The sequence below is a fragment of the Athene noctua genome, chromosome 2 (assembly GCF_965140245.1).
Source record: "Athene noctua chromosome 2, bAthNoc1.hap1.1, whole genome shotgun sequence".
Lineage (NCBI taxonomy): Eukaryota > Metazoa > Chordata > Aves > Strigiformes > Strigidae > Athene > Athene noctua.
The window spans coordinates 57,547,939-57,575,153 of NC_134038.1; the positions used below are offsets into that span (position 1 = coordinate 57,547,939).

Below are 27,215 nucleotides of genomic sequence, written 5' to 3' on the forward strand. Positions count from 1 at the left end.
CCAGTATTTCTGATGCACTTAATACAACTTTAACCTAGATTTTCTCAAAAATAACCTCCCACACACTGCAAGCTGTGAGTGATCAGTTTTCAGGCCCTGGTAGTTTTTTGTTTATTGCCAGTCTCTTTCTTGATACCATATGTGGTTATCATACATACAGGCTACTAAGAGCACCAATACCTCAAGTCATGTCCATCTACAAGGCAATTATATAGGAGGACATGAAGCTGGGTCATAGTTTGTCTTCTTTTTACATTCCTGTGGGAAATGTAACAGGACTGCATACAATGTAAACAGATACAGTTTGTTTTGAATCCTTCATCATACTTAAACTAAAATCAGAGAAATAACAAGCCCCGCTGTTGATGCAGTCTGTCACCTAAAGGGAAATAAAAACTAGGAGCAAACAGATTGCCTGTGAGTGAAATTTAGTAGCACCAAAGAAACTCAGAGACAAGCAGCAATGTTGCTGATAAGTACTGAGAAAAAGCAGAAAAAAGATGAAGGAAAGCAACTTTGTCTGATTTAAGTCTGGAGAATTTCAGGAATGTATGCGTATTTGTGCCGAGTGTTCACACAAAGACTATAGTAAAATCATGGATTAGATTCTTTCCACCGACAATGAAAGTCCTACTTGTCAAACTAGTGTGGGAAAAGTGGTGACATAAAAATGAAGTCAGAAAAACCTCTGCAGATATATCTCTTACCATGATTACCTTTCCATTCTGTTAAAGGTATCAACTCAGAAATTAATGACCTGCCATGTTTGTAGTATGGTACTTATCTCTAATCTGCAACATGTTAAATATTTGAAAAAGACCTAGTAGATGTTTTTCATCTTTTAATTCAGGACACTTACTGATGATCTAGATAAGAATCTAAAAACTCAACTTCTAAGAAGTTTTGGGTTTGAGGATGTGTGGGTTTTGTTTTGTTTTTTAAAACCTAGCAACAGAATTCTTTCTACTCAATTGACTAAACTTTCCAGTTTAGCCCAAGGAGAATGTGCTAAATTTCTACAGGGAAGATACAATTTCTCTGTACAATATTATCTAGTATCTGTCTGGTTTGCAAATCACAGACCAAGCAAATAAAAACTGAAATTAATGAAAGCCAAAGAGTTAATTTCCTTATAGGTTTATGTTGTGCAAGGCTTTCTTCACAGTTTCTGACTGGACCGCCAAAGAATGAAGTTAACATGGGTCCACGGAAAATAAATTCCTTGTATTAATCACGTTTTTTAGAAAGAAGAAAAGAAACTGCATGCAAGTATGTGCTCCTAAAATCAACCAAAGTCCAATATTTCACTCCATACAGAAAGGATTTGGGTTGGCTAAGGGGTAGATCCACAGCCGGTTCCAAACATGGTCAGTATACCACATTATTCTCTTCTGAAATCCCTTCTTCATACAACTTCTCACTGCCATTTGCTTCAAACTTCAGTCACACACATATTTTCAGCGAAAGGCTCTAAAAACCTTTTCTAATGATACCTTAGGGCAATGGACACAAAGCTTTTCTGTTCAGGACTGTTACAGCTAAAGCCAGTGATCAGTGTAAAAACACTTTTAATTGTCCCCATTCAGTCCAAAGCAGGCAGGGGTTTCAGGCCCATATCCAGCAGAGTACACAGCAATAAGAGGTGGGGAAGGCACTACCTTCACTTTATGGAAAAAATAGAGTCGAGTTCTTTCTGGAATAAGTGAACAACGTACATCATTTGATCAGTACAGGGACATTCTACTGTGGCACCTGTATTGGCTTGAGGTGAGGCAAGATTTCTGCCTGCACAACCACATACATACAATACCTTTCATCAACACTAAGTCTGCATTTTATAAAAAGAAGTCCTCTGAAGACATCATTAAAGCAGGACAACAAACATTCTCACATACATTTATTTCAAATAAACATGAAACCCAAAATTATATGTAGCACAATAAACCGTCAACATTTCATTGAGATAAATAAAAAACACTTCCATTAACATCTTCTATTATGAGTTATCCCCAAACCACCAATTTCTGCACACCCCCGGAGTATATATGGTTTCAGGTAGAACTGATGAATCAAGTAATTGCTGTAAAGATGACTGTGCCACTCCGCAGGTAAGTGCAGGGCAGACACAGGGAATTCTCCATATAGTTTATGCAATCCTGCTGGCTCTGAAAGAGGATTCAACAGGTTTTGAAGTTTGAAGATTTGTAGAGTGTTGAAGAAAAGAAATCCCAACAGTACTTCTTAATGCACAGACCAGTACTGGCACCTTTAATCAGTGGTTCTATGCTTTCCACTCTTTTGTGTACTAGTTGTATGAATCTTTCACCCCATGACTGGCTACACTTCAGATGTATGACACAGAGAGTCCTACAGGGTGGGGAGGGGAGACAGAGAAAGAGGGCGAGGGAGGGGAAAAGGCAACAGAGGAAAGGGAATTGGGTCTTCACTGGTTTGAAATAATCTTTTGGCTGCAGCTGGCTTGCAGAACACTCTCTGAAATGCATGTGACTCCTCTGAAGCAAAGCCTGCCAAGAACACAACTAACATTTCATATTAAAAAAATATACATCTTTTTATGGAGTCTTATTTTAAAATGTTTATGATCTAAACATTCTGGTTTAAGATTTGCCAATTTCATTCTCAATAGTATCAACTTCTACACTGCACTAACAGCCAAAAGTAAATACCCTGAGGTAACAGCAGCACTAAGAAGAATAATGCTATTAAAAGTCTAGAAAACTTATTATTTGATTCAAACCTTACCCAGTGCTTCCAAAACATTAAACAAGATTTAAGTCACGTAACTCTCATTGAAATCAAAACAGGAGTTTTTCACGAATTAAAGACTTGATCCTGCTCCCAAAGAAATCAATAGGAATTTGGCTCTTGAATTCAGTCTTTGTCTCTGCTGGGACTGTGGAAAATATCCACCTGTTGACTTTCAGAATCAATCCACTGCTACACTTTGGTTTCTAAGTTTGGCTTCTCTTTGCTTTCTGTTTGTTACCACCATGTCAAAAATACCAAAACTGTTTATAAGAATGCCTTAATCTCATACCCATGTAATTAAGCTTTTGTTCCAAATATTTGCTTCAGAGTGCCTGACCATTCCCATCTGTTCCAAAGATTCTGTTTCACATTAACAGCCCTAGCTTTAAAATTCTTCAAAAAGATGAAGCATAATGTACTTCCAGAATTACTGCTCACATTTAATACGAACAACGTTAAATGCACATCATGCTCACATATGCAGTCAGTGAAATCCTAGCATAAGAATGAGAGTATAAGAGTATGAGATTTAATAAGATAAAATGAAAAACATCTTTCTGAAATGAAAATTTGTCTTCTGTGACAGGTAGGCTTTCATTTATATAGCAGTTTCCGTATTTGGTTTGGTTTGGTTACAACTCTCTGCTTACTATGAATTTACTATGAATGAAAGAACTCATAATCCACTGCTAGGCTTCTCACCTTTACAAACCATGAAGTTGCCTAGTTGCTGAAGTGCAATGGTAGGCTGAGGAAAAACACAGAATAACATATTCATAGAATCACAGAATCATAGAATAGCGGGTTGGAAGGGATGGGCTTGGAAGGATCATCTGGTCTAACCTTTCTTGGCAGAAGCATGGTCTAGACAAGATGGCCCAGCACCCTGTCCAGCTGAATCTTAAAAAGTGTCCAATATTGGGAAAAATATTGGATAAGTAATTTTCAGCCATCCATGGAGGTTGCACAACTATTCACTTTGAGCTCTATCATGCCCTGTCTGCCAGTACAGCAAAGGTCTGTGGCTGTTCAGTGAGAAGTCTGGCAGGCACTGTAAATACACAGCAAATACACATGCCTCCTATAGCATCCCCATACAGGTATGCATGAAGGTCCCTATGGACCCTGCGGTCCCTATGGCTGTGTGCAGTGACTACCCACAGCCCTGCTACCTTCCCACTTCTCCAGAGTTAGTGGCTACTTCAAGCACTACATGCCTGTATCTGGCTCTGCTCTTGAGGCTTTCTAACAGTAAGAATAATAATTCTTGTATTCTTTTCTCCCTGTGATCTGACATAAGGACCAGAGGGAAAAATATAACTTAAATGAACCAAAAGACATTGACATTTTTCAACAAGCATTAAATGAGCCTGTCAGAATTCAAGTACACAATGGGAATAGTATGAAGATCTTCAATGTCTAGAATAGGACAAAATATTTGTAAATTACATCAACCCAAAGGTAAAAAAAAATATCTGGAGCCCATCAATGGGGTATCACAGTCGCTCAGGCTCTCTGAAGGAACTAGCAAGGTACCCGACATAGCACAGTCACATTTAGCTCATAAGTTACATGCAGGAGTGACCTACATAACCTTGTTATGATACATTAAAAACAGGTAGATATTATTGGAATACTAACTGCATTGATCTTTTCTCTAACATTTTGAAGGAAAAGAGTTTCAGAGGAACTACTGATTTAGTACTGGTCAGAATATTCCTACCAATTTCAAAATTTTGATCTGAAGCCTGTTACACTTATTAGCATTCTCTAAACCGGGGGGGGGGGGGGGGGGGGGGGAAGACAACACCTCAAAACCACCCCAAAACTTTCACATATTCAAGAGATACAAAGCAGTGATACAGAATACTCCAGAAATGGAAAGAAACACTTTGCTAAACCTTTCCATTGCAGGTGCCATTTGTCAACCGTGTTTCTTACAAAACTTAGCAGAGAACAGGGCAGAAGTTCAGAATCTAGCCTGGCTGGACTAGTCAGGGAACTGAGAATCTGAATCCACACATAAAGATCTCAACAAACTGTATGAACACACTGGCCTGTCATGTTAGAGCTTCTCTTTCAGTAGAGTCACATATACCATATAAACCGTTTAACAGTCTGAGTGTATTGGGGAACACTGCTCTGCTGTATATTCTCTTTCATCATCTTAGTACTTGCTAACCAGTTACTAACCAGTACTACTAACTAGCTGAAATATGCACAACTGCAATGTTTGGAATAAAAACTGCCATGTTTGGAACATGTTGATGTCAGCAGCTTCATATATTATTCAGTCTTTCCAGTTGCTTGTTTCCATTAGCAAACTTCTGTTTTCTCACAAACAAACAAAATAGTGCCAGAAATCTTACTTTTCTGCTTTTTTAATCAATATAGAGCCACTGTTTTTATGAAACAGACTGTAGTTTTGACTACAGAAATGCATGTGCCATAGGGAAGGGCTTTTTCTTACTTGCTCCACAGTACCGTAGAGATATGATTAGCATTTACCGGCACATTGGCTATTCAATAGCTAGTTACACACATGTCTCTTACAGAAGTGATCATTTCTCTCATGTGAAGAGGCATCAGACAATGTTTCCTTGACATTTAGCATCTATCTGTCCATTTTGAGAAATAAATCTCTCTTACATTTACCCTTCCTTTGATTCAAACTACCTAGGCTGCGTTCTGCACTCAACACTTTGTAATTTGATCACCACAGTATATCATCTGGGATGATGACATGATTTTTTTTTTTTTTTAATGAGGTCTCTTAATATGGTATATTACTACTCTGCTGTGTCCTTGCTGGTGATTTAATCCAGATCAGGTGAGTATTTCTTGAGCATATCTCTTACAATGCTTTGGTTTGCATAACAGAGTGATACCCAAGTGCACAAATTGGATTCCTTTCACATGAAACTAAACCATACCCCAAGGACATAACTGCTGTCATTCAACCATTAAAGGGTATTTGGTCTGTAGGACCAGACCAGAGCTAATCCACAGTTAACTCCACTCAAAACATGTATTGTGTGGTGGCCAATGACTGCAATAACTGCTTTACTCCTATCATGGTGTGCTGCTTGCTAAGGCAGAAGTGCACCCCAGTCCCAGTCCTGGAGTGCCCCCAGAAAAGCTTTCCAGTTACAGCCACCTCAAGGGATGAAGGGGCAGGCCAGGGTGCTCACCCTTAGGATTGTTTTCTGGGCTGTATCCCATCTGCTACAGTGTCACTGAGCAGAAGCCTTTCTACTGCCCTGATGTGCAAGCAGGGTTGAACTGGATGCTCAGCACTGCCACACTCCCCACCAAACCCCAAGGAGCCAGTTCTGTAAAGCACAACAGCAGATTATTTCATTTTTAAAACAACTTCTCAAGGAGAGGGAATAAGGGAAAATCTGGACTGTTATGGTGTCCTGTGCGTACTGAAGAGACTAAAACCACCAGTAAAATAGAAGTTGAGGGCCAGTGGTCTAGGATTCTGGCTAGATGAAGAAAGTGATTACTGAACACATACTGAGAAAGAGGTCATACCAAGAGGAAAGACCAGACATTTCAAGTCTTTACTTGCCTTCCACTCATATAATTTTTCAGTAGATTTTTGACTGAATAGAGTACAGATTTGATCCCTACATGATAATGTCATGGGAAATATTTATTGTGTATTTTCTCCTGTGAGGAAAATATTAAATTATTATTGTGAGATAGAAAAAATGCTTTCCTATTAAAAAAGAAATCTTGATTCATTCCATGTTAACTGGAAAAATAATCATCATCAAAAGCACTATTTGTAATGAGTGGGAACTTTTATGAATACAATGAGCAGACTAGGAATATAGAGCAAAGTGCAATAGCACTGACACTGTTTGTATGTGTGCACAGAGATGCATATTGCTCTAAAATGAGTATCAAGAACACAACAGCTATGGTAAAGCAATTAATGGCTGTATCTGGCAGTCACCTCTTGCAGTCTGAGGCTTCTCTGGGAGCTCTGGGGGCCCAGAAGGGTCAGCAAAGCTCTCACATGTAAGTGGGGACCTCAAAAGCAGCTGCTCTACAGGCCTAATCCACATTCTTTGATTTGATCTTGGTTAACACCAGAATTACAGGACTGGGGGAGGACTGTTTTTAAAACTGATCCTTTAACCTAAGGTAGATAACATGATGTGAAATACTCCCTAGTGCACTGGGAACAGAAATGATCCAGCATCTTGCTGCTTGCTGCTCAGACCCTGTCAAATGGATGCAGGGACAAATCACAGCTCACTTTGTGTGATGATAAGACCAGTATCTCTGACCCTGATCCAAAGTCTATAGAAATAACAGGAAAGATTTGCATTGAGTTAATGGGCTTTTATAATTTGTCTGAAATGGAAACAAATAGCAATAATGAATAGTAAAGAAATTTCATTTTTCAGTAATGTAAACAACAGCTATTATTTCTACCCCTGTAATAAACTACAATATTCTGTGGATAATTCCTTTGGGGAGAATGGGAGCAGAGGAAGAAAAAGTTTCAGAATTTAAAACATTATATGGGACACAGCTTGTGTTAAATATGAAGCTTATGAATTTTCGTATGTGAATCACGCACAGCATTTTATATGTGAAGATGACTTGCTAATTAAACAGCAAGTTAAGAGATGTGTGAAAGAAATAATAACTTAGAAAAAGAAAATTTGGGAAAGCACTTTCGACATTTGTTCTTCCACACCAGATTTGTTTAAAATGATACACAGGTAATAAAGCCAATTTAAATTGACTGAATTGCTTCACCTTTGTTTGTAGTCATCTTTTTCACAATGATGACAGGTTTCATAGTTTTTATAAGAATAATGACTTCTCTTGTCTGCTTAGATACAAAACCACTTATAGGCAATCTTACCCTGCAACACATACATGCTTAAAACAACTCTTAACCTCACTTCATTTCAAATTTGTTTCCTGAACAAGGCAGCAAAACAGCAAAACCCACAGCACTAGAAAAATTTTGGGGAATGTGTTTCACATGAAACCTGAGATAGCTAGTTAATGGAAAGCTTTTCTTTGTTGCTGTGGTTTAATCTATTATTTATCTATTTGTTTGCCATAATGGTTGGTTGGTAGTTTTTAACCCAAACTTCCAAGGATATTGGAGACTTGAATTAATTCTGGTGTCTTTATTTTTTTTTAAATAGACCTGCTCCCCTTTGCCCATGACAGTAGATCAATGCAAAAAAGGATGAGGAAAAAGAGTCTGCACACTATGCAAAGAAGAACTTTGTAGGTCACCAGCACAGAATCATACTGCAGGATTAAAGTGGGAAAGAATCAGATAGTACACCGATATAACTGATCTCTTATCCTTTTTTACAGCAGAAAAGAGTGTCAGGGCTCTGCGGACCAGCTTTGAAGGAAGACAACATTTCCTGCCATTGCCACGGGGGATGTCAACCCCAAATCAGGGAGTCACTGAGCTTAACATCATCAAAGTTTTGCTCCAGACCTTCTGAAAGGAGGCCAGATAATAACTAAATGGGTCCTCTTTCAAATACGGAAGACTTGCTTTGCTTTGGTTTCAAAGTAAAAGCAAAAGAACTCAAAGAAAACTTGTAGTAAGTTTTATTTTTCATAAACCTGAAGAAAATTAGATTTTTCTCCATTTTTGTTGGCAGAGAAATTCTCCCCTCTCCCACCCCAACCAATGCTGCTCTGTCTGCTAAATAGTGTCTTAGAGGCAAGGTTTTCACTTCAGAGTGTAATTGACGGGCATCCTTCCAATTTCTAGACCTACCCTCTGCTTAGTTTTATTGTAACATAATATACTGTTATGAATAATAATGTCGACCTAGTTTCCTGCAGTGATGAATGTGTGCTGTGTGCCAGCACAAGGAATTTGCTTTTCATTGTCTCATTTTCATTTTTGTCTCATCAGAAGGAGACTTGGGCAAACGTTTCTTCCTGAATTGTGCAGCATAGACATATGGGAAGGTGGAAACAAATAACAAGTATGTCTTCAGCAGCACACCCATATAGAAGAAATTATGGATGAGAAATAAGGATAGGAAACTAGGAAATCTTTCACAGAAACAGGAAGAACATTAAGATGACAGAAAAACAGCATTCCAGTGGCAGTATCTTTGACCCCACTAACATTTTGTAATGCACACCTTTTCTCTGAAATTGCTTTTACTTTTACATAGCTTTTTCTAAAGATAGTAAAGAACCATTTCATTCACATTATTTCCCTCACAGATTAAGGAAACACTCACATAGTATGATGACGACAGCAACTTGGTAGGCGTGAGTATTCAAACTTTTCAGCAAAACCCTCCAAATTGTTTCAAAAATGACACTAGATACAAAGATCTGAAGTGACATGTGAAGGATGATATCCAGAATACACTTCAGAAAACTGGTTTGAGATGTGTACGACCTTAGCACACCACCAGAAGCAGAAAACAGCACTTTCAAACTCCCCTTCTGTTTGCATGCCATTAAGAAAAGGCAGCAGTGACTGCACCAGGCAGCAAAACATTTGGGGTATGAAAGCTGACTCACTCCGAGATCTCTTCAGAAGAGAAATCCGGATCCAGAAGGACATGCTCCTCTGGGCAGAAGTGTGAAGCAGACATGCTGACTCAAACAATCAGGGAGAGGGAAATGCTTCCAACAGATGTTATTTTACCTCCCTACCAGATATGAAGACGCCTTATCTAGTTCAGCTGACAAGTATAAACACATACGCACTGAACAAAGGGTTTCTTTTGTTTTCATTTTGTCTGTGCAGAACTTACAATTCTGTGATTTCACTCAACTTTCCCCAAAGTTCAAGTTTGTGAGAACAGAAAAGGCAAAGCTCTCCTGTCTTCTAGCTCCCATTCTTCTCAATCAAGAGACAGTCAACTGCATGGCTATTAAGAGGCTCAGGGAAAAAGGAACAGGCAAAAGAAATGGGGAAAATGGAAGGCTGTGGGGTGCCAGTTGCACCCTCAGCCCAATTCTTAACTTCTAGAAATGAGTGTTTCTAAAACGCTGCTGCCACTCACTGGTTGAGGAGTCCATACAGACATGGGGGTGACAAGGAGAAGTTTGGGTACCTCAAACTGGCGAGACATACCAACAGCAGAGAGACTCCCTACCCAACTGCACCTCTCCCTCCCAGATCATAAGCACACAAACGTGAGCATCCCCTGCAAAACCAGGAGAGACCAGTATCACATGCTTCGCCTCCTTCAACTTACTCCTCTGCACACCTGGAACACCTGCTGGATTTCATTGCCACTGGCAGGGGACAAGAGCCACAGGTAAATGTTACTGATGTGTGCTCCACTCATGACCCATGGAATAGCCATGGTCAAGCCACTAGAAGTGCCCAGGTAGACTTCATAGGGACCCAACGCTATGTGATTATGATTAGTTTTATCTAATAAAAACTAAAAAAAAAAACCTAAAAACCCTAAAAAACCTAAACTTATTAGTTTTATCTTCAGACTGTAGGACTGAAGGACTGAATCCAGTGTTCTAGCAGATCATTTCCCAGCACTTAATTAGTTTTCATTAGGATACCACAAATAGCACAAGCACTAGCAACAAATTAAAGAAATCACTTGGAAGGCCTAATCATTTCAATTTTTAAAACTAATCCATGCTTTTTATCTTGCATGCTTCAAATAGTTTACAAATAGTTTGCTCTTTCTACAGTTATGTGCTTAATTAGGAGCATTAGAAGTAATTTCTCCCCATTTAGTTTGTTTGGCTAAATCTAAGCCAAAAATATCAGTAAAAGCATTGAAACTTTTGCCATTCTCACAAGTTATTCAATGACAAGAGTATTCTCACACTTACTTAAAGTGTGGTTATTTTGTCCTCATTGGAATGTGTTTTATTTAAGTGCTTCATTAGGGTATTAACAGACTCATACCTTTTCAGTAAATACTGAAGAGGATGATGAGTGGTAATAATTTCCTACTCAGCAGGGATTTTCACATTACAGAAATCACAGGCAATTTAGACGTGTGACTCTCAAATGCATTTTTAAATCAGGTATTTTATTTATTCACGTGCTGCTTTATTGCCTTTAGAAGTGATATTACATCAGGCCTAATAGAAAAGGGACAAACAGCATACTGTATTGTCTGCTTCTTTTCAATGATACATGGCCAACAGCAGCAACGCTTCAAAGCTAGTGCCAGTTGGCGAGTTTTCCCAATCCAAGCAGATCTGAAGAACTGGAAGGTCCCACAGTGGGATCAGTGTATCAAGTGATGGAACACAGGTGCAATCAATGCCCTTAGAGAATAAGCAGTTTATAAAGCATCTTCATGGGTATATTGAAAAATATTGGAAACATCCTTGTTGTGCTCAAAATAAGACACACCAAAAATGCTACAGTTCAAGACAATTTGTATGAAGGATATTGGCCCAGTTTCTAAAACTGTTTTTATATCATCCTAAACTTTTCTCTGCATCAGTTTTAGAAAACTACTTATAATGAATATACAAATCAGGCATCCTGGCACCATTTTCAGTAAGGCATAGAGCCCATCAAAATTTCTTGTCTTTGCCAGCTGGAATGAATTGAGTATGTTTTATGTGGTTGCAAACATGAACTATTCAAAGCAGTGGCGGACACTATACCTGCTACAGGCTGAAAGAAGCAAAGTGCAGGACAGAAAAAATACATTCAATAGGAAAATGGGCTGAAAAGTATAAAAGGGATACATTTCTAATAAACAAGTCATACACAAAAACATTGATTTATATTGGAAAGAGATGTAAATGCCAAACTCTGCACTAAACCTAAACTTAATTTAGATCTAAATTAATCTAAACTTGATCACCTTTTATCTGGAGTGACTTCCTTAAATACACTTTTCATGAGAAAAAAAATTAACTCATGGTCTAAAACATGCACACCACCGTTTCTAACTACTATTCTGGAAAGGAGGTTTAGTGGTGGAAATTTTTTTTTTTTTTTTTTCTATCTCATTAATCTGTGTTTCTACTTCATATCAACACTTTGGTACATTTCTTTAATGTCAGTGGATCTAAAGTAGTAAGGCTTTACTGGGGCTCTCAATAATATTTCATCCTCTAAAAATTGTATTTTCTAGAGTGAATTTCCTGGAGTTTTTACACCTTTGATATCATCACCATATCTGCATGGGACAGAAGGGTAAAATGACGCCTAACTGATCCTGTTTATGGGGAAAGAGAGCTCTAGAGTAAAGGGCAGAGAGATCCATGTACTATTAACTAAGCACATGGAGATGCAAGAGGGACTCACTTTAAAATGATGCTGCAATTGTTTGTGCTCGCAGATGTTTGTGCTACAACATCTGGTCTCCAAAATCAGACTGCAAAGCACATGATACTGCATCACAGTCAAAATGTCACCCCTCACTCTGTCTTGGAGAAAACCAAGCTGTAACATTAGCCACATCTATCCATAGCCAGGTATGCACATCAGTGGATGTTAGATGATGAGCAGCTCCAGACTGCAAGCACTTCCCATTCCTCCTTACACAAAAGTCAGACGGGAGGATAAATCATTTATGGAGGCTGCTCCCCGCTGCCCAGGCAGCAACCCAGGGACTGAACTGGGCAGCTGTGATGGGAGGGCAAGCTCCTCCTGATAGCTACACAACCCATCCCCACCGGAAAATAAAAATTTCAGCTAAATGTAGTGCAAAATGACAAAACTTATAGATAAAAATTGACTACAGCTATCCATTAGTAATTTCTCTGGTCTTGTTTGTGCACATTTAATAACGCATGCCTCCATGACTCTTGTTTAAAGGTTTATTGTAGATAAGCTAATCTGAAGAAACGTTTCTATGTTGTTGAGAACTGATGAGATTTACAATACTTCAGCAGAGGTCTTGGATGGCAACAATCAGCCTGGGATACATCTGAGGATCAGCTTTTATTAACAGTCTATGCATTGTCCACTGTTGCAGCATAAATCAAACATAAAAATACTCCCACAGACATGGGTAACTTCTGTATTCTCCTTGACAGAACAGAAAATAGTAATCACTACACCAAGCACTTAAGAAAATTGAAACCACAGGAACTACATGGACCGGAGTAGGTCTGTAATCTCACATGGACCAACCTTACAAAATCTTCAAAGTTGTTTTTTTTTTAAAGTGTCAATTTTATAATAATATCACTCATCCTTAATAAAACAGCAACATACAGCAAAGGAGTAGGTGGATGGCTTAACAAATACTCAATACAACAAAGTTTGCAAGCTACTGGTCAGATTGGAAAAGTTGTGACTAAAGTAAATACTCCTTGACAGATATTTAAAGGCCTCTCTGAAACACTTCCTGCCTGTTGGTGCTTTTTCTTAAATGTCAGTTTTACTATCCACTGTGTACACCAGAAGAGGCACTCAAAAAAGCAGCAAATGTCTCTCCCCAACTTAATGGGACCTGATTTTGTGGTTTTTTTAAAAGAGGAAACCAGTCACTCTAAAAAATTTAGTCAAATTCACCTTACATCTTCTAGAATTTGAGTCAATGACATTTCCAATAGAAGAGGCAAGTCCTTACTGCTGCTGTAACATGTCCTTTACAGAAAAATAATGAAATGTTAGTGGCCACCTCTTCAACCCACAGATGAGTGAACTGCACTCCTCTTCCTCTTCCTTCTCTTTCCCTTCCTTCTCCTCCTCCTCCAGTGCTGCTCAGCCTAATATGCCATCTCCACAGTGGGAGGGAAAATGTGGACTCTTTATAACCCAGGCTTGAAGCACGCTTCATGCCAAAAACTGGAAAGAGATATAATTTTTGAGGAAAGTAAGGCCAATCTTTCAGAGGAAAAACACAGAGGAACCCCAAGAATAGTCTACAAATGTCAAAGGAAATCCTTCACACAATTAAGGCTGGATGTGCAAGAAGACATATACAGGAGATGTTTATTTTCTCCATCCCTGTTCTCTACCTCTTTCCAAGGACAAAGATGCTGACCAGGTCAAAGTCCCTGCAGTAGGTCAGCTCCACCAACCAGTATTCATTGCAGCTGTAGAAAAGAAGATGTATTCAAACTGCTCCAGAATTTTGCTTCTATCTCGAGAGGTAAAAACTGGCCAATCCAGTTTAAGGAAAAAAAAAAAAAAAAAACCACAAAAAACTTCAAAACTACTTACATACAGAAAAAAAAAAAAAAGGAGAAACAGCAACCTTACAGGTTATTCATTATTAATCTTATTTTCTCATATGGCATTAGTTACATGTTACTTGAGATTTTAAAGCAATTTCTAGCCTTAAGTAAATACTGCTCAAGTCAAAGTTATGTACAGAATTAAGGATTAATTTATGAGAGAGATTTTAGACTTTGAGCAGATTTTTTCCTATTAGTGCCTCATAACGAAGTAATTGTGGAATTAGTAATACATTTGCCAATCCCAGTAAGCAATTATGGTTAATACATATAAAACAAATTACTGCTCCATTTTAGAACGTGAATAGCAAAAGTTTGGCATGAGGTTCTAATTATCTACTGAACATGAGTCATGCCAAAACCGGTGGGACAAATTGTATCTTAACTCCTAACGCTAATGTGACCCTGCTGAATACAGCTTCCCTGCATCATGGCACCAATCCTGAGAGCCGAGCACCCAGCGGGATTTGTACAGGTGCAACAGCTGGCCCACGTTCGCAAAATGTTAAAGGGTGCGGGTGTGAACTGCAAAATGGGAACAAATGCAACAAGCCAGCTCAAGCAATTCAGCTGAGGAGGTCAAACCTCTAACAGAAATAACTTCTTTTCTACACCACAGTGAACCAATAACATATGCATACTATCTCAAAAGTAATATCTAGTACTCCATACTTACCTGAAGGGTGATAAAAAAACAGGCACAAATGAACGACTTTTGGTTGACAGGTTTTCATACATGAACTATGGACCCTGAAAGATGCTATACAACCCTACCTCCTACTAACTCACTGTTGGCAGTGAAAAGGAGAACTGACATCAGAGATTTTAAAAAAAAAACCTGTTAAATAATTCAGGGCTTTATCTCTTGCACAGCTGTTCTTCAGCAGTTTTCAGGGATTGATGCAGGCAGAATTACCTCTTAGCTTTGAGAGGGGAATGTTAACTTCTATTACATTTTATGCTGAAAAGCATGTATTAAAACTGACACAGATACTGAATTTCACAGGAAACAATGAAGAATTAAAAGTATAAAAAGGAAAATAAAGAATTATTTTAATGTGTTTCCAACACACGTCAAATAGAAACCAAGAAACAAATTATTCACTTTGATTTATGAACAAGCTCATCAGGAATCTAAATGACTTGTCTTAGGATATTTTGCATCTTATGCATTCCTATGCCAGGAACTCAGATCTCTAAACTCAAGAAAAAACTCAAAATTCAAGGAAAATATATTTCCTGGTGGATTTGCTGGCATCACCACTGTCTAACTGCCAGGCAACAGTGGGATCCAGCTGGGCTCAGGGCTGTAAAAACACAGAAATGCACAGACAGTGCTTGCCTTGAAAAATCTGCAATCCAGACAGAACACAAAAGCTGAGGAAAATGTTAGGATCCAATATATTAGGAAAGGCTGAGAGAAAAGGACACTCTAGGCTGCATTGAGCTGGAACACAATACTGAATCGTGATGTTCAGTAACATGCTTCTGCAGCATCTCATCTTTCCTCAGATGACTGGAAGTTTCTCTTTAGATAGTTCTCAAGTGACAGACACTATCCATGTTCTCTTGTATCAGGCCCAATAAATCCATACATTTCCCAAATACTCTCCCTCGTTCTTTCCTCTTTGAAATTGGCCTAACAAAATGGCTGTGGATGATGGCTGTGTCCTGAAGATCTCCTCTGCTCAGATGCAAACCTCACATAAAGTAAGAAAATTAACAAGTAATGACTTCTTGATTTACTGTACATCACATCTCTTATTCTCTCCAACCTATTCTCATTATTAGTACTGGAAGACACTGAAGAAGAAAAGTTGTTTCACTCCTTTTCCAAGTGCCTCAAAACCTGACAGGTGGAACCTCTCTGTACGCCTAAAATGTACCAGAGTTCCTGGCTGTTGTAAATGTCCTGAGAGATTCTGGAGTGAGCTGCTGGTGTGCCTGCCTGAAAACGTGGATTCACCGAGCAGTGATATCACAATTATGAGACTCAAATTACTACCAAAACAGCTGATTGGTTTTTATTTTATTTTCAAGAGATTCTTTCACTGCCAACAGAGAGGGGCCACAAAAATACCCAGGTCAAATGCTTACGTGACAAATGGGTTAGTAATGGCATTTGCACTTCTGCAAGAAGCGTTAATGTTGATAGACCTCCTGCTGATCTCAGGAAGCATACTTCGAAATGTAAGCAAAAGGAGAATTCAGCACGATTGAAAAATAAGGTGTCCAATAATTGTAACAATCCAGATGCCTGCAGCCAAAGGACTAGGGAGGGTCTATACAGGATATATGTGGTACTGCAAGAGGAAATGCACTGCAGAAGAAATCCAAATATAGCATGTAAAGATGTGTTGGGCTAAGTGAACATAGATGCAGCTAATGACTGACACTTCCACGGAGGTGGACTTACGCTTGGCACATGGATAAAAGAATTAGCCAATTAAGAAAAATACATTAGATGACAAGAAGTAATAATGGTACAATGTTACACAAACGGAACTGTTTTTACAGATGCAAAAGGAAATCATAGCCTGGTTTCTGTGGATTCAGGCTGCTGACCAATTGGACCCTGCTGTACTCTGTACATCCTGTTACACTTGTCACTACACTGCCCTACAGTGAATGAACATGAATGTGGAAAATACTCCTGTATCAAGGTTTGTACCTGATAAAAGCCAAATATGCTGAGAAAGGCCAATTAGCTGCCCAACTGAGGGACTGGAAGCTGACTCTGAAGAAACCATTACTGTGTCTGATGTACAAGGAGCTGTATCTCATGGGGACAGTTGTGGTTCCTGGCATACTGGCAGCCATCAGCAGGTGAACCCTGAAGAAAGGAGATAGAAAAGAAAGCCAGCAGGAGTTCCCCACTGATACTCTTCAACACAAGGATCTCACTGGATGCACAATTAGGAAGATGAAGCTCCTGTTTAGGAACAATCTCTCAGCGGTATATTAGATCCACAGCTCTGCAGATAGTTGCACATTTCAGGTGAAGTTCTACAACGATTATTCAGCACATTGAATGTTTACAATATTGATACCTTACTGCTTGATTTTTTTTATGTATCTCAGTAAGTCTTTTGGAGTGAAAAATCCTATTAGGTTTTGCACTGCTGAAGTAGTATACTTCTACTAAAAATCAAACAAACAAACAAACAAACCAGCAAGAGGGAAAACCAGAACACGATAAATTGAAGGGGAGGTCTGCAGGAAGAGCCCTGAGATAGTTCTATGAAATCTGCTCCTGCAGATACCAATAGAAGCATCAGGGTAAACAAACAGATTAGAAAGTAGATCACTAGCTCATTAATTGTGTTACTGTAAGAAATAAATACATGCAGAAAAGTTTCCTCCCACATGCTGGCAGGCAAGGTATGCTCGAGGCTAGGTGGTTGGTGGATGGCAATAAGATAAAGCTGTCTGTACAGGGAAACTTGAAAATCTTGTCTCCCAGTAACTTGTCAATCTCTTGTGCACCAAGGAATATTAACTTTCCATGGTCAAAACACATCAATTCTGAATGAAATGTGTTCTTCTGTCACCTAGAGTTATCTGCACAGTTATGTTGATATTTGCTGACAAAATCCAGTCTAACTTGTTATGAGTTGGGGTAATGACATAAGACCAGGGACCACATCTGATCCTGGTCCTTGTTTATGCCATTTGTATAAGAGGATCTCAGACCTTCACTTTTGAAATACATTGAATATAATCTTAGTTGTCACTCTGTTCAAAGAAAGGTTCTAATAATGGCTTCAAAAATTTATTTGATGAGATATTTCATCCTCATCTTTGCCTTTCCACAGAGGATACAATGATTTAGGACTTCCATACAGTTCCTGGAAATATCAATAAAGGCTTGATAGCAAGGAAGTTGAATTGTCACAAACTCTAAGAACAAGAACTACAAATGGGTATATCTTGACTGAATGCCAATGCTTAAACAGGAAAGTGACATCCAATTCCCAAGACAGAGCAACAGCAGAGACAGACAAGTCACAGAAGTCTCACAAAATAGCACAGGATACAGATGGAGCCACACAAATGCTTCTAACATAAGGTACTTCTAGTGTGCAACAAATTTAATGAAGTTTAAAACAGAACTATCAAGTGAGATAGTGTCACGCCAATTAAAAAAGATGTCTGGGCGATATGAGTGTGAAGGTATGAAAACTTATGAAGTGTATGTGAATGTATGAAAATGTATGTGAACACTTTATTTCAAACCCCTATTATTTGACTCTACCCTACATAAAGAAGCACAAGATTTCCAGTATCAGAGATCATCATTCAAAGCCTAGCCAAACACTGGGAAATATCCAGAGCTATTATGAATAACCTAACTATCCACATCCTGGACTAAGAATTTCAAAACAAAAAAAGTCACTCACATTGTTATTTATGTTGAAATACTACCTAACTTTTCTACCATTTCTGAGTTCCAAAATATACTAATCATCTTCATAGGAACACATTACTTATTTAATTTAACAGCTTTCATATACAACCTCCAACTGAGGAAGGAATAATGAACAAAACCATGTTAGAATAAAGTATCTAAAGAGCAGAGTGCTCCTGATGGGTTTGATTTACATCTGAATGGATTTAGCATTAGCATTTTAAAATTGCAAAAGTTTATATTTCCCTCTCCAAACTCAAATATTTCAGCTCATAAAACTTTTTGGGGTTTATAACAGCTTGCTTTGCAGTGTCCTCTGCATCCCATATGCTAGGGGGATGGGTTTTATTAATATTAATAGAAAATTATAGAGGCCAAACTTTGTGAGCACTGATCCAAATATAGAGGGTACTACCTCAGAATTAAATATATCCCTCCAAAAAAGGTACAACTCCAAGGTGAAAGTAGCTATTTGTACCACAAACAGTAACTTAAACAAAAAGTCCCTCTATAAACATGGGATCACTTTGGCAGTGGTCCTAACTCAGAGAAGAGAACATGACAGTGAAGGTTTCAGAGATGAATGCAGCCACTGTGTGACATGTAGAAGGTAGTGAGGGAAAGGAAGCAGAGCAAGTGAGAAATATTTTCCCTTTTTTGCCATAATCTAGTGGATATTTCTCATATCTAAAATCTAGACCCTATTAGCAAATCCTAAGAGACCTAGCATAATGTCATGTAAGTCTGATATTTAAGCTTTATTCATTCTCAGAGCTACATATTGTATGTTTTTGAATAGAAAACAGAAACCAAGGTTCTGTGACTGCGTTTGCTAAATACTCCTTGCACAACACTGGCAGATACCCTGCTAAGCCTTGTATTCTACCTCCATGAAACAGTCTAACAATGCATCTTCTACCTGCTCATGTAAAAGAGAACTACTGTGACATACATCAAAGCTTTGGAGAGAAAAAAAAAAAAAATCTAGTGCATTTAGGAAACAGTGAGCTACCAAGTGTAGGCAGTTCACTCTCACTAACTAACCCAGCACTAGTGGTACATCACTGCAGTGTATGCAATGGCTTAGCTGTAGCATCAGCAATGATTACATGCAGGATTGCTTTTCTGCCTTTCTGGTCATGCCAAACACTGCTAATGAGACATCTATTTAGAATTAAATATTAGGATATTAATTTATGTGAAGGATAAAGTGCAAACACTTCAGAGATCTTAAAATAACTGTATTACTGTACAACAAAATGCAACTCTTATAAAAAGGAATAACTGAATTTCATTAACATAAGTGATACTTCAACCAACTTTTGAGAAGTCTATGAAATAAAAAGCTGACACTACCTAAAAAGTAAAATTGTTTCTCTTCTCCAAGAAAATTACATAGCAAAACACATGTTAATTTTTACCTTTTGACTAAATCACCTGCAAAATTTCATACAATATTTATTGTCAGTTCCTGCAGATCCCGTTGTAGAACCTTTCACTCTTTGCTACAGCTACAAAAAAAAAAAAAAAAGCAACAGGAACAGCTGTGATCTCTGAAGAGGAAATGCAGCATAATTTTTTATTGTCATCCAGAATGACGTAGGATAGATGTGGAAACCCATCTTTGACTTTTTCCAGATATTTGTATAAGCATTTGTTTTATGTGGTTGTGTATTCTGTGAACTTCCTTGCTCAGGATCTTTGTTTTTATCATATATGAGAGAATTTTTACAATGTTTCAATGGGGACATGAAAAGTCATAAAAATAATTTTAAAATTCACATATCAGGTGTTGTGTAAATCTAACTTGTGGATAGGCTGTTGAGAGAATGGGATAGTAATGAAAAAGTGGTATTTCACTCTCAAGGCAATGTAATTTCATAAGATGAAATTTATTTTGGTTAAAAGTCCTCATAAAAATATGATACAATGAGAGTACAGTAGCAGAAGATAGGGTCAGTCTTGCATGGCTATAGAACTCTACACTGGGCAGAACCATAGCTCAAACCTATACGCCAAGATGACAAATGAGATCTCAGCCATTCCCCAGAACTTTTAATTTACAAACTGCATAAAAATCTTAATGGCACTTAGAGGTAGAACTAAAAAGTGAAGGATTTATTTGAAACAACACTGTGACTAAAAAATTGTTCCTGTATGTCGATTCCCTCCCCTAAATCTTGTTGAGGCAACAGCTGCATGAGTAGCAGCCTTAAGGACTGCAGAAAAGCAAATCCACCATGGACTCCAAGTTACTCAACCAGAGACTGGTGGACAACACGCATGTATATCTGCTGATTTTCCCCCCAGCTTTTATTCATCCCCTCCTCCTGCATGTTTCATGGCTACTGAGCATCTGACCAAGAAGAAACTGAAGTTCAGCAAATCACTGCTGCTCAGTATCTCCATTCTGCAGAAACGAGTGATTTACTGTGTGACAAATATATGCACTGCAGATAATAATAGTAAATTTTTTTCCGTTTTGATAATAAAATCACTGATTTTTCTGTGAGATCTTGAAGTATTGCATCCCCTGTAATCTTGCCTGTTTTGTACCCCTCAGCACCTTTTTGGAAGCACCCATACTTGGAGTCAAAGTTGTACTTCTACGCCACTGCCCACTACAGAACACTTTCCTTTCTCGCTGGTACTTACAGTTTTTTAAACCTCAGACAATTTAATGAATTTTATTACTGAAAAAACAGTCCTGAAATGTCCTCCTTCCCCTGCTTAGCAAAGTTGCCTAATTGGGTAATTCAATCAGCCTGATTCCTGAAATTGCACAGGTTGCTGTGCAGTACTAAAACTTAATAATCACAGAAAGCTCCTGCTGTAATGAATGAGGCCCCTGAAGACGAAAATGTGCGTACATGTTTATATAAACAGAAAGAAATTGAGCACAATCTGATAGCAATTTAAAAGACATCCCTTGCCCCCTTCACACAGCACTGATTGTTACTGTTTCTGCCAGTTTTATACTTTATTCCTGTGCAAATATAAAACATCAGATAGCCAAGAATAAGGTAAAGGATAACTGTGAAATAATAAGAAATGGAGGACCAAGAAGTGTTACAAAATTAGAACTGTTGCCAGCACAACAACATCAGCTGCAATTATTTTCTACTCTTGCAATCTCTGGGATATCAGTTGCAGATTGGAAGAGTACCTATCTCACATCTGCATGTATACAGAAAAAGTTAGCCACAAAAAAACATCTTTTATCTCCTTTCTGTTAAAACAGAGGGAGGGAGAAAGTCCAGGCTTATAAATAAAACTTTCACCGGTATGTCTTTTTAATTCCACAAGTTTTATACTGCAGCTGTGTTTAATTAGCACTAGACCACCACACCCTCCAGGTGGATGTAAGATTTTTAGGACCATTAAAATCCCCCTCAGCACCTAAACTAAGGACTGTATTTCTAAGAATGATGTTAAATTGCTAGAATCTACAATGGAGCCTGTTCTGGGTGTAATTTGAGTCAACATTTCTATGGTGGAGGTAAGAACATGAGTTCTCTCATGAAACATTACATTATTCACAGACAAACCTGTGAGGTCTAGAAAAAGCAGGGATTTCCCAGAAACTGCTATGTAGCCATTTGTGGCATCGCCAACAAACTGCAGGGACACAATCCATGACCAGGTCAAACCCTGCTGGCTCTAAAGGATAAGTTTAAAAACATGCTTTTGCATTTCAACGTTCTAAACTTGTGTGCCAAAAAGACCCTGAAAAAGAATTTGTTGTATGACATTTCTTGACAATAATGACTTTGTAGATGAAGTGATGCATGAACCAAAAATGCATAAAATGTTATCAGTTCTTATCACTGTGTCCTTTATACTGGGGGCTGGCTGTCTTCTCTTGAAATATATGACTATATACATAACAATTATACTAGTAAGAGCTTTTAATTAATGTACTCTGAATTACATTACTTCTGATTCGCTTCAGGAACTACTTCTATATAGTCTTCTACACCCCAAAAAGCTTCAGAAAACTCTTATCAGCCACTGGCTGGAGTATATCATAATGCTTTTCAGTGTTTCACACTACTTTAGTGTGAAAACTGTTAAAAATCGTTTTCAGTTTTAAAATAGGCACTTGGTATCATTGATGATACCTGGAAATCAAGTTCATTTTCTAGTCACTGGACTTTGAAAGATAGTGTGTTCTACTCTCCTTCTTTCTAGATACATAAAAATAGGATTACAGTTTTGTCATGAAATATTTTTCATTTACAAAAACTTTCACTGATGCTGTTGAAAATCATTCTGGTTTTAGTCTAGATGATAACTATAACATCTCTGAAATTTAGTTTACTGATTGCTTTAAACAAATCCCTAAAGGAACATGGTATGATAAAATTCAGCAGTAAACATAGTATATATATATATATATATGGAAATGGTGCAATGCTCCAGATCTAGCTACTAGGAAAATGTTAGAGTTGTAATGAAACAAAAGAGGGATGTTTAAGACTTTGGAAATCAAGTCTACCCTTCTAAACACATCTAATTAGTTGTCTTCCTTCCAAAGATGGGAAGGGTATTTTTTCTTTTGTAAGTGTTAAGGAATTCTTCTAATTTATTTTGCTCTGGGTTAAACATAAGCATGACAGATGTGCTGCACATTGTTTACACCAAAGGTGTAAGGTGCAGCGCCTTCTTGCATCCTGCGTGGTTAATGATTCAGGCTCATGTATCTGGCAGAAATTGAAGGAAATTTTAAGACAGATTTTCCATTTGGAAGTAAACTCAAAGCGTGCAAGATCACATTGTATTTGACCTAGGTTTAGGATCTATGTTCTAACACACTGATGCAGGAGAGCCCACCAAGGTATTTCAAGTCCAAGTCTGTGAAGAAAACATATTTTTCCAGATGGCTCCAAGCCACACTTATGTGAGTGACAGCTTTTGCTCTCACAGGGTGATTTGTTTTATATCACAGATTCCATGAACAGCTAAGTAAGCCCAGTCTTTCCTACTCAAGATCAACCTCAAGTCAAGACCTAGTTTTTGTCCAGAGCAGCCTCCAGCCCATACTGCCCAGGGAAGCCCACCCACCAGGGGTGCTGCACCACCAGGGATGGCCCCTCATAGCTGCCACCCACCTTGCTGCACCACACCTCACCTGTTCTTACAGCTGACGCCCAACTAGTGGTCCAGCCATAGCAGAGTAGCTGTGGTGAGCAGATGTCACCATCTCAATTCAAATTTGCTGTTTGCTTCCCAGCTGAGACCCAGGTTGCACTGTCAACATAAAGCATTAAGAAGCTCAGAAAGCTCAAGCCCAAGGGCCAAAACCCCCTCAAACTTATAATGTGAGCACAGGCACATGCAAAGTCTCACAGTATCACACTAATGAATCAGATTTTCTAGATAGACTTAAAATGATTACGTGACGAAGAGAAATACATAAAGATGTAAACAGCCAAACAGAAAAGACAAATCCTCAGAAATGAAGTGAAATATTTATTCTCAGTGGAAAGCATTTGTCTAAACAGTGTCCAACATGCAAATATATAGTTTCCTACTCCTGAACAGTAATTCTACAGTAAGAATCCCCAGTAAAATATTTATGTTACAGTGATTTGAACGATCAACAAGGGAACATTTCAACGTGGTGCTCTACACCAGTCCAGAGATGCTGGTTGCTAAAGCACTGTGGTGTTGATCCTTACATACCCTGTACTGATACAGCAAAACACCACTAATTAGCCAAAATACCCACTATAACAGTAGAGCTGGTTTCAGTGTGATGGTTTAACCCTGTAGACAAGTTTTTTTGCTAGAACTTTTTGTGTGAATAATCTGTTTCTGACTTTGTTGGTCTTCAAAAACTTTTCACAATATGGAAAACAGGCTTTCTACTAACTTTGGACTTAAAAGCAGTTGGCAATGTATACTGTATGACAAGATTTTCATTGGAAGTTTAAGCATACAACTAGGGGACAAGGGAGTGGCTACTTACAAAAATATAGAAGGCTACTCTGCACATTTGCTTCTTAATTTACCAAGAGTGCTAACCAAGAGTATAAATCAACAAAACAGTTACTCTCTTCTGCTTTCATTTCCTCCACACATACATTCCTCTCTGCTATTCAAGTTTTAGCAAGTGCCTTCTCCTTCCCAGCTGGCCTTGATTTCTTCCTTGTGTCTGCTACTGCTGCTCCTTCCCTTAAGAGGGCAGAGGGAGAAAGACAACAGCCACTCTCTCTCCTACCAGCAGCCCTAAAACAAGGTGACAGTGATTGTCACACTTCCTTTCTACTAGCCCGCTATTTGATGTACACATCGTAGCTGCAACTGAGACACAAAAAAGAAAACTGCCTAAGTGCATCACAGCGTCAGCCGGCACACAGGGTGCTTCCTTGGGTGCAACATGAGAATACCTTCCGAAGTCCACCAGCTTCTGAAAGAAGCTGTACACCCCATGGTGTACACTGCCACCCAGCAGTTTCCCAGCTCTTCTCTCCAATGTAAATCTGACTGTCAAGACCACAAACTGTGAGTGGCAGTGAGAAGGATCATCTCCTACATCAGATTCTCTGAAATGGTAGAACACAAGTGAGTATGCTAACATCATTACAGCCTAATTATGTACATTATACAGAAGGCATTATAGATCAGGGCTGAAAATGAGTAGAATATTGCTCAATTTTCACATGGCAGCATGTGAGTCCAGAAATAAAGATTCTGTAAGTACAATGAACATCAACTGTCTGAATTGCTAGGCAGCAACACCCAGCAGGAAATTAAGCAGGACTTATCATACATGCCTAAGAAACAATTACAGAAGCTTCTGTTTCCCCAGTCATAAATTTCCTGGGTGCATAAAGTTGTACTAAAAGTGTTGAAGAAACGTGGACATTAAATGTGTACTAAATTAAAGGAAAATTAACATTCATGTGCAGAATAAACTATTGTTGCAAGTTTCTGGTGAGGCAAAACAAAGTATGCTAACACCTTTGACTGATTAACAGTTTATTGCAGGATGTGATAATACTATACATTCTTGACTCTCCGAAACACTGAAGTGACAGTCAGAAATGGTCATTGGTAATACTCTACAGTCACAGACCTTTCTAGGACGTTGTATAATGACCATATTTGCACCATCACAGCCTGATCTTTCAGCAATTTATGGCTAAGCATTCTTATACGTCCCAAGTTCTCCTTGACAGAGAAATTCTTTTTCATGTATTTTATGATTCAGATGTTGCATATCACCTGTGCAAGAATCGGCATTCTATGAAACAAAAGAACTATAAGAAGCACACTTTTTTTTTTCTTAACATCACGTCTTCTTCCTTCATGTCATTTGTTAGGTTTTCAGAGGTACTTGCCATGTGAAGTACTATGACAGGAGCTTCAGCTATGAATGCTCTACTGAAATCTGTATGTGCACTACTTGTGCTAATCTCTATAGAATTTTCTCTCTCAGTGGAGATTTGGATAAATGGTTTTTCATGGCTTTTAAGCTCATTATTCTGCAGGGATAGTTGCTGATAAGAGGGAAGCTCTAAGAAATCCTATTCTCATTGTTCTTTAAGCTGTGGTATCTCCATAAGCCGCAAGTCATACAGCCGACTCCTGCTGCAGGTCATACATTACAAACTACAATATAGGAAAAGCCCCTTCTCAGAGGGGTTCACAAACTAAATCAAGGCAGGGATTTTTTTAATCCACATGGCACTGGGCATATGGAAGTACCAGGAACAGAAAGTCCTACTGCTTGGGATAAGGACAAAATCCATATATTGACTCTGAATAAAGAACAGCTTTCACAGTTCCCTGTCATTTTTATAGCTATATTAACCTGCATTCTGGAAACATTTTAGCTTCTCGGATTCTCAGTCTTTAATATTTGCTAATGATACAAGCAGCAAAGCTTCAGATAGCTTGGTGAGGATATAGTACAAAGTTAAACATGTGAAGTAGCTGATCTCTCAAAAAATGATCAAAACGTCTTTCCAGGTAACTAGCTGTCTGTACTGATTTAATAATTATTAAAGACTGTAGGTCAGAACTTCAAAAATACATAGGTATCTGAATTAGTTAAAACTAGACTGTTTTAATATGGGATTTAGTATTGTCAGTCTTACATAGGTGCTGGAGAGCATGCAGAATCTGTACAATCTCTTCTATTAAAATATTGGCATTTAATTTTTTTTCTCCACTAAACCACTACTCACCATTCTGGAACTGTTCTACTTAAAGATCTAACACTGTAAATTTGTACTGTGTTTGCTGTAGTAAATATCACAGGCTAAGACAATGCTGAGTTCAACATATATATTCCCTCAATGAAAGGTTATTCTGACTCTTCTGCAGTACTACAGCTGGTTGTTTCACACACACACACACACACACATGAAAGATTTGCTATACTGGATATTCCAAAATTGTTCTTGAAACACGAGTTAATTTCTGAATCTTCTCTTCTTGCCATGCATACCAACATCACACAAGCACAATCTGACAACTGTGATAACAGAATGAACTGTTTCTGAAACATTTACAGGCTTTTTTTTTTTTTTTTACTCAAACTTTGGCCACAACTATAATCTTTGAGATGACACACAAAAACATGATTAAAATGCAGATGTTCTGCAAAATAATGCCCACTTCTAATGGAATAAAGGTTTGCTTCTAAACATACATTTTCAAACAGATAAGCAGTTTACAGATTACATCCATTTTAGTTTCAACTATAACAGCCCAAGGCAATTGCTAAAGAGACTAAACACTTCAGTCTCTACACATCTCATAAAAAAGAAATGTGACAAAATGCAGATATGAGGTCAAAGGAAGGGCTCAAGTTTGAGGTAGACATTTGAATGTTGGAATGAAGATTTCATTAAATAGAAAAAGAAGAGTATGT

At 38.2% G+C, this 27,215-nt stretch overlaps 1 protein-coding gene across 9 annotated transcripts in view; it reads right to left on the reverse strand.

Annotated features, from left to right (window-relative positions):
• The window catches only part of PIEZO2 (piezo type mechanosensitive ion channel component 2), a 314,600-nt gene that overhangs the window by 166,202 nt on the left and 121,183 nt on the right, over window positions 1-27,215 (reverse strand). The window lies entirely within an intron of this gene.